This window comes from Eurypyga helias, unplaced genomic scaffold (genome assembly GCF_000690775.1).
Source record: "Eurypyga helias isolate BGI_N326 unplaced genomic scaffold, ASM69077v1 scaffold5107, whole genome shotgun sequence".
NCBI lineage: Eukaryota > Metazoa > Chordata > Aves > Eurypygiformes > Eurypygidae > Eurypyga > Eurypyga helias.
In genome coordinates, this window is record NW_010263594.1 from 138,110 (window position 1) to 146,297 (window position 8,188).

Here is an 8,188-nt window from a genome sequence, read left to right on the forward strand (position 1 = left end):
TTCGTAGACAGAAATTGTGCTTACGAAGACAGCAGTTCCAACGCACGCTGTCTACTTCCCTTTGATTATTAGACAGAAATTGGTTTTGTCCATCTCACAAATAGTTAAAAGCTTCCAGGAGTTTTTTCTTACAATAATCCATTCCTACATGGCAGATCCAGATGTTTTGTAAACATTTTTCTTAGCTTTTGAACTAAAGCTCAACTTAAGAGTCACAACGTAACTGAGAAACAAGCGCACTACCTTCAAATTAGCTGAAAACATCAGGGTTTTCCTAGCACTACTGCTCCACTGGAATTCTTCACCGACCACAGCACTCTGAATTCACACCTTCTCCACATTTCTGCTCGTCTCCCTGGTAGACAAGTCTTATACTGCAATTTAATATTTTCACTACAAACTTCAGTAGCCAAAAATAAATGGAACATCAAGTCAATTGGCATGGAAGCTGCTGAGCTGAATAAAATACAAAAATGAATAATACAGTAGAATTTTTAGTATATTTGCAGAGGTCAATCTCTCAGATTTCTGTACTACTGCAGAACCAAGAAACCTTGTGACAGAATACTTAAGAACTTTGTTAAATCAATCAAACATATAATCATGCTAAATTTGTATTTTCACCTACATGACTTAAAAGTGCTGAAATTCACCAAGAACAGCATTCTCAGCATGTTTCTCGAATTCACTTTCACCCAAAACCATTATGCAGACATGATAAAAGGTAGAAAACATGTCCATTATCATTAACGGAACTCTTGAAAGATAAGATGAACAGAAAACAGTTAACTTAGCATTAACATTCTGGGGAAAACAAAAATCATTGATGCTGAACTTTATTCTTAAACTGACTCCATCTATATTACCTCATTTGGAATTATCACAGTTTTATCAGCTCATTAACACAGTTTCTTATTGTGCTTCTAATCATAGATGTCTTAAAAATTCATCAGAAATAAAACATGTGAAATTTTATTTCTAAAGGAAAAAAACATAATATTCACTAACAGGACATTATCTATTAAAAAATCATGTTTATTTGCTCTTCCTACACACACACAAACCACGAAGTAACAGGCCTGTTTACAATATACCTCATCATAGTTAAAGAAACCACTCAGAAAACAGCTGCATGACAGCCTAAACATAAATTTACAACTCTTCTCATCTCCCTATACAAACAAGATTCTCTTCTGCACACCAATAATTCAAAAGTTCTTGTGGCCTTACTACTCACGTTACTTAAAAACAAAATCTACAGCTACTTCTTTTTAAGATTTCAGGCAACACTTGACTTCCACAAACCACAGTTTACTTGAGCTTCTGCTGCCTGCCTACCGCAGAGACACAGGAACAGCACGCTGGCAATCAGACACACCCCTCCAATCGCTAACTGTAGTTCCCTACTAGATCCATCGAGGAAGACGAGATGTAAAAAAAAAAAATCTCCTGTAGCTCCGTTCTCTCTGACTGCTATTTTTCTGGTGAGGATGGAGAAAAGTCACATTATCAATACACAGAAGCTTCAATCTTCCTCCTTGTTTTTGCTTTAGCCCATCTTATTTATCAGTACAATTTAACAGTGTATTTGCAACAAGTTTAAACCAATGCTTTCCAACACTCCCACCTCATTAAATTTTACACCCTGTCCACTGCTCACACAAGAATTTATTCTCCGCAGAGATGGCTGATAGATACAGCTCTACTGATCACTTCTTCAGCCTTGCCTGCTTGTCTTATTCTGCAGCTTTCCACGCACCCCATCACCCAGCTACCCCTATGCTACCAGAACCACAGTGAAAGGACCGGCATTTCAGGCATGATAGCTCATCGCTGCATATGGTCAATGGGAAAAATAAACACCCGTGAGCTTCCTTCTAAGCAATCATGATGCAGCAGAAGTTGCAGAAAGAGCACATAGACTTCTGGGGGGCTATTTCAAGTGCCCCAGAAATTGTATATGAAACTGTCCATAGTATCCAACATGTACACTGCTTCTGGCTTTTTCAAGTCCACACTGCTGACTGTTCAAAATGCTTCATCTGTTTTCTAAAGTCTGAACATAGAGACACAGCCAAAAATCCACGACAAAATTCACTACTTACCAACATCTCCAGAATTACTCCCCATCTTCCCTTCTCTTCTGCTAACCTCAATTATCTTATTCATGCAAACTCGGTTTAAACAGTGTTTTCACTAGCTTCCAAAGTTGGCAGCATGTTTTTTACTATTAATATTAGAACTGGAACCACGACAGCAGATCCTGCCTTCCCAGTATGAGCAGCCAGCTACCCTCAGCCTAGCTTCTGGACCTGGCACACAGCACACCCTGACCCTTCCTGCCAACTGGAAACCACCCGTCCAGATGCTGCCACCACAGATCAGCTACCCTCCGACTGCAGCCATCCCAAGGGGAAGTCACAGCTGAGATCTCATCTTCCAGCTCCAGAGAAGGGAACGGAGCTGGGGAAGGGTCTGGAGCACAAATCCTGTGAGGAGCAGCTGAGGGAGCTGGGGGAGTTCAGCCTGGAGAAGAGGAGGCTCAGGGAGACCTTATCGCTCTCTACAACTCCCTGACAGGAGGTTGTAGCCAGGTGGGTGTTGGTCTCTTTTCCCAAGTAAAAAGTGATAGGATGACAGGAAACAGCCTCAAGTTGTTCCAGGGGAGGTTTAAAGTGGGTATTAGGAAACGTTTCTTCACTGAAAGGGTTGTCAAGCACTGGGACAGGCTGCACAGGGAGGTAGTTGCGTCACCATCCCTGGAGGGATGTGCAGATGTGGTGCTTCAGGACATAGCTTAGTGGTGCACTTGGCAGTGTTAACAGTTGGACTCAGTAATCTTAAGGGTGTTTTCCAACCTAAATCATTCTATGATTCCTTACTGTAGTCAGTACACAGGAACAAATGTTCCCTTGCAGTGCAGAAATCCATCAAGTACAAGGGTCATTTAAACCTCAGACAAACCTCCAGGACATTTCTACTGAAATTCTCTGGATCGCCTGGCAAAGCCAGTAATATTGTTGCAGCATTTAAAATTGCTCAGTAAGGGAGAAGGAAACTACCAGAGTTTAAAAGTCCACATAATCTGTAAATCTCTAAGCAAGGACTGTTCTGCATCAATATGACAGTTCCTGCATAGCAAATACTGGCTATTACATTTGAATGCCTCAATCATGCATTTTCATATCTTGTGTTTAACCTTGACACTAGATGTTCTCCGTTTACCTTTACCTTTACCTCAGGAATAACTGCAATTTGTGTTTCTACTTGTGTTGGGTTTTTTAAACCTCCAACTGCAATAAAAATCCCTAAGTAAAACTTGATTTTCAGTGCCTGACAACTGACACTGAATGCCCAGCAATCACACGCCACACACAGAAATACACCCAAAGTCATAAACATGAGTGATGTTTTACTCCTTTGTCAGATGACACTGTCACACCCCTCAGTAATTTCATTTTTCCTTCCTCTATCCTGTTGTTTCAGTATTTCCTTAGGCAATTCAGTATCCTCCAAAGGCATGGAAATGTAACTCTCAAGAAAGACTCTTTTCCTGGATATTCAGCTGTCCACCCTCTCAAACAAGGTAGCAGTAGAAAGAGAAAAAACAGCAACTGACAATGAAAATTATGGTAACACTGGTACCTAACACCTTGATGAAGTAAAGATTTATCACTTCATATTTCAACTGAAAGGACTAAACAGACTGTTAAAAGAGTTTATCAAAGCACAACTTGATATCTGTAATCTGTTTATTAAAAGATTTCCATATAATGCTTCTGCATGAGACAAGTAAAAGTAAGTCATTAATGCCTTTTTTTTTTTCTTGTTAATATAAACAACCTCAAACTGCAACTCACTACATCGGTAACTGAACAGCAACAGGAAGGAGGTCAGGTTATTCAGAACTGAATACTGGGAGTAATAAACACACACAGTGTTGAAGATCTTATGGCTACCTGAAATAGTTGTATACATTCAAGTATTTCTGGGCTAAAAAAGCACAAAAGTAGCATTTGAAGAACAGCATCAATCTATGATGTGCAAGGAAGGAAAAAACACATTTTCTCAAGCCACTTAAGATCATTGTCTTAACTTGAAAGCAAGTAACTTGACATTAAAAAATTTGGCATGTTCACAAATTTCCTAAATAAAAAATGAGGGCTCATATCCTGAGATGGTAACAGTAAGTATCAAGTGTCTGACAACTGTCATCTAAGAAAAATGTTTTTCATCACTTCGCAGCTAATTTTTATTAATTTAATTTTACTTGAGTCCAGGCAATTCAACATGGTTTTGAACACCATGTTCTCTGCGGAACAACTGTCTGCATCTAGGTTTTGTCAGTCTTATCTCACCTTGCAAACAGCTAGTGTTATAACTCCTGATCTTCAGACAAATACAAAGAAAATATTGCTAATGCTGCGTGTTGCAGAATCAACGTGTATTTTCAAAATGCTCACTACTCTGCTCTTAGTTCCAGTATTTGGCCTCTACAAGGTAAATAAAAATATAATAAAAGTCATCACGTGACAAAGAATTGTAAATAAAGTCCAGTATTACTCAAATGCTTTCTTTCAGCAGTGTATCCAAACTTCATTTTAAAGGCTTTGGGTTGTTTTGGTTGTACTTTAACTAAAAATAAAACCTTTAAAGATATAGACAAACAATAAGGAAAATAAGAGTTTAAACAGACAACTTGAGGCAGAAAAGCACATACCTGCTGTGTATTGGTAACAAGCTTTTGTACCTGTCTAGACAAGTCAGGGACATTCTCGCCAAGTACTACATGGCAGACAATCAAAAAGAAAAGGGTTGGGCACTTAACCAGATTCTTCTTGGATTTTAACATCTTGAATTATAAATCTCCTTTTAAATTAAAAGTTCTGCTTCCAAGGACAATATCTCAGAGCAGACCTTGTAAAACTGTGTAATAATGGTGCAGGAAAAGACAATTAAACTACAAATAAAATGAGGTTTTAGCCCCATCCTTTGCCATTATCCAAGCCAAGGTCGTAAAAAAACATTTTTAAAAAAGCACATCTAGGAGGCAAAGACAAAACAAATTAGATTTAACAGTAAATTAGAACATACAGTCACACGGGATAGAATCAGATGTGATATTAAATAAATGTGACACCACATTATTCAAGTTGGTCTTTGCAGGATGCAGCACTACAATACTGAAGCAGTACACCTAATCTGTACCAATGAAATGTAAATATTTGAGATGGCAAACTTTGATCGGTAGTGAGGCGAAAACTCATTTTAGTATGAGTTCTGCAGCAAACAGAATGATGGGAAAATGCAGGGCACAGAACCCAGGAGTAAAACCTGCACCCATGCACTTCCCAGCACGTGCTTCTCCCTTCACCTAAGCACTTGCTGTTTATTACTGCCAGACTCGCCCGGAAAAAGGCACTTTGTTCCCTCCATTATAAAATTACAAACACAGGTTGCAAATATATATATTTGCCTGCAGTTAGGTAATCCTTTTAACTAGGTCCAGTTGCTAGAGAGTTTTAACAGCTACTGATAGACTGAAGAAGCAACCTTCTTCAACAAAATGTGTAGTATTAATGCAAAGATTCTGCTGTCACAAATATTTGAGATGCTCTCCTTTCTGCTAGATAATGGGTGACAAATACAACAAAATTAAAAGTGTTGAGCAGGTTATCTATTTCCTTAGCTGATGTGGCAGACATTGCACACTTCTAACAGCAGTCTGAAATGTAACACAAGATTATGGAAACTATTTTTAAGACTATAGCAATACCTACCGACTACAACTGTATTTCTTCTTAAGTAATTTTTAATTTCTTCTAATCTTTTCATTTTACACAGACTTTCAGAAATATTCAAACCCTCACTGCAATATGCAGCTTCCCAAAACAAATGCACACGCTCACCCGCATGCAGATTCAATGAATGAAGAAAGGAACACTATTTCAGTGAAGAGGCTGAATATATGAAGTTTTTTCTGACAGATTCATGATAAAGAAACTAGAACGTGTACTGAACAGAATGTGGATGCTGGCAGCTCTGGAAAACCAGTTCATTTCTGAGCTACAGAACAACAAGTCGTATTACCCCAACAAGAACATAAGAATGTTCCTCTGTTTCCCAGCTTTGATTTTCAGAAGTGTTCAACACCCAAAACATCATCTCAGGTTAACAGGAACTATGCGTTAGGTGGACATTAACCTTACTGGCCTCCTCAGGGAGACAAAATTCAGATTTCCAGCATGTAGGTATGTTGGAAGAAAGGCAGACAAGGACTGACAAACCAAGCGAAGTACTTTCCGGTGCAGTCTTGCTTTCAGAGCAAGCAAAGCCCAGCACCTCCCCTTACACACTCCTCCCTCCCCCAGGGAAGGCAGGCAGTGTTTCTCTTCATTCATACACGCGGCTGAATCAAACCGCACATCGCCTTCTCCTTATCCACGGTTCCAAGCTGGCTCTTCCAGAGGGCACTCTGCAATTCTGCCAGCACGAACATACCCTTTTCTCGTTCTCTGGTAGCTAAACTAAGAAGTACTTATTTTGCCATTTGCAATCATCAGCACTCTCTGCCCGAGTACAAATCCATCCGCACCTACTTTAAAGAGTGACGTCAGTTATCAAATAAGGACCCTTCATTGTTCCCCCCAACTCGAATGAGACATAGCTCCTGTATCTACCCAGCAGGTCCAATATTCCCAGCTCACTTTTCTTAATCCAGGTGAACAACATTTATTAAACAGTCCAGTCAAGCCCAGAGCTGGAGAACAAAGGAGACAGAGAAACATGTACACCAATCCTATTTACTTTTACTGTGCAGAGTTCGTTTTCCCCATTGCCCAAATGGAGCACTCTTACAAGAAATTAAAAAGTAACAGTAAAAAGTTCCATCACAGACTCATTTCCACCCTGGCAGCCTGTCTCCTGCTGCCTAACTCCCGGCCGCAGAGCCAGCAGAGGCCGCTGAAGACTGCGTATCGCTCCTGCGGAGCTGCAGGATGGGACCGCTTCCCTGCCCTCCCGTGACAACACTGCGCCTCTTCAGGCACTTCTCTCCCACTTCTCAAATTCATACCCCCTTTCCCACCTGTACGAATTACCTCGATAAAGTCTAGTCTCCTCAAGGAGAACTCCTGATTGAATTCTAGCCATAACCTACAGATGGATGGGTATGGTGCCTCTCGAGCCTGATCCAAGCTAGAGCTTTGCCCACCGCTGCGGAGCCAGTTCAAGCTTCTTCCCCTGAAAGTTTCTCCATGACATTCTAAAGAACACAAAGCCCTTTCATTTTGCCAGAGACTATCCTCAAATTTGCTAGTGAAGGTGTAAATATCTTCACTTTTTGGTTGGTGAAGTTCTCCCGTGGTTCCAGCCACGTGATTTTCGTTCCATTTCAGGAACTCCGCACAACTCAAACTGGTTGTATGCAACAGCGATTTCAGAGCAGTTTATGCACTTAGTTATACGCTAATCTAAACAGAGGTTCAAGAACCACAAAGGATATAATCTGTATTGAAGATGTCATTATGAGGGAGATCACTACTCCTTACTCACAGAAGCTAAGTGCTCCAGTATCTTTCGCTTCTACAGCAATTAACCATTATGGAAAACAGAGCAAGAAAAGCAACCATTTGCATTTACAGCAGGCCATGGAATGCATGCAGTATGCAGTGCTTTACCCTACCTAAACAACCACAAAAAGAAAGTCTTCAACATCCTACTAGGAGCAGGGAAGTCAGAAATTTCTGCAGGGCAGAAGAAACCTGTTGATTAAGTTTATTAATGAGATTATAAAACAATCTTCTCAGATAATCAAAAGGACTGAACTCAATAATCCAGATGGTCTCTTTTCCTTTGGGCTTCTGTGAATAAATAATCATTATATGGGTACTGTCTACAGCCCACACCAGGTGAATCTGAGCTCTTGTATGGTCCTCAGTGACATTGTATCTGAACGTTCGCATTTGGCACACCAGAATCAGGTGTGCCAGTCTACCAAGGCAGACTTCAATTTGGTGTCCACCAGCTTGTGTGTTCTATGCTCTTTTACTATTTCCAAATATCTGAAATGCATACTGTGTGCATTTCCCACATACAATAAAAGCTAAAGAAAAGAAATAAAGAGTAACAGTTGCAAACCATTGCAGACTTTTGCTGTGAACAATGGTGATTTCACTAAAAGTTTTGT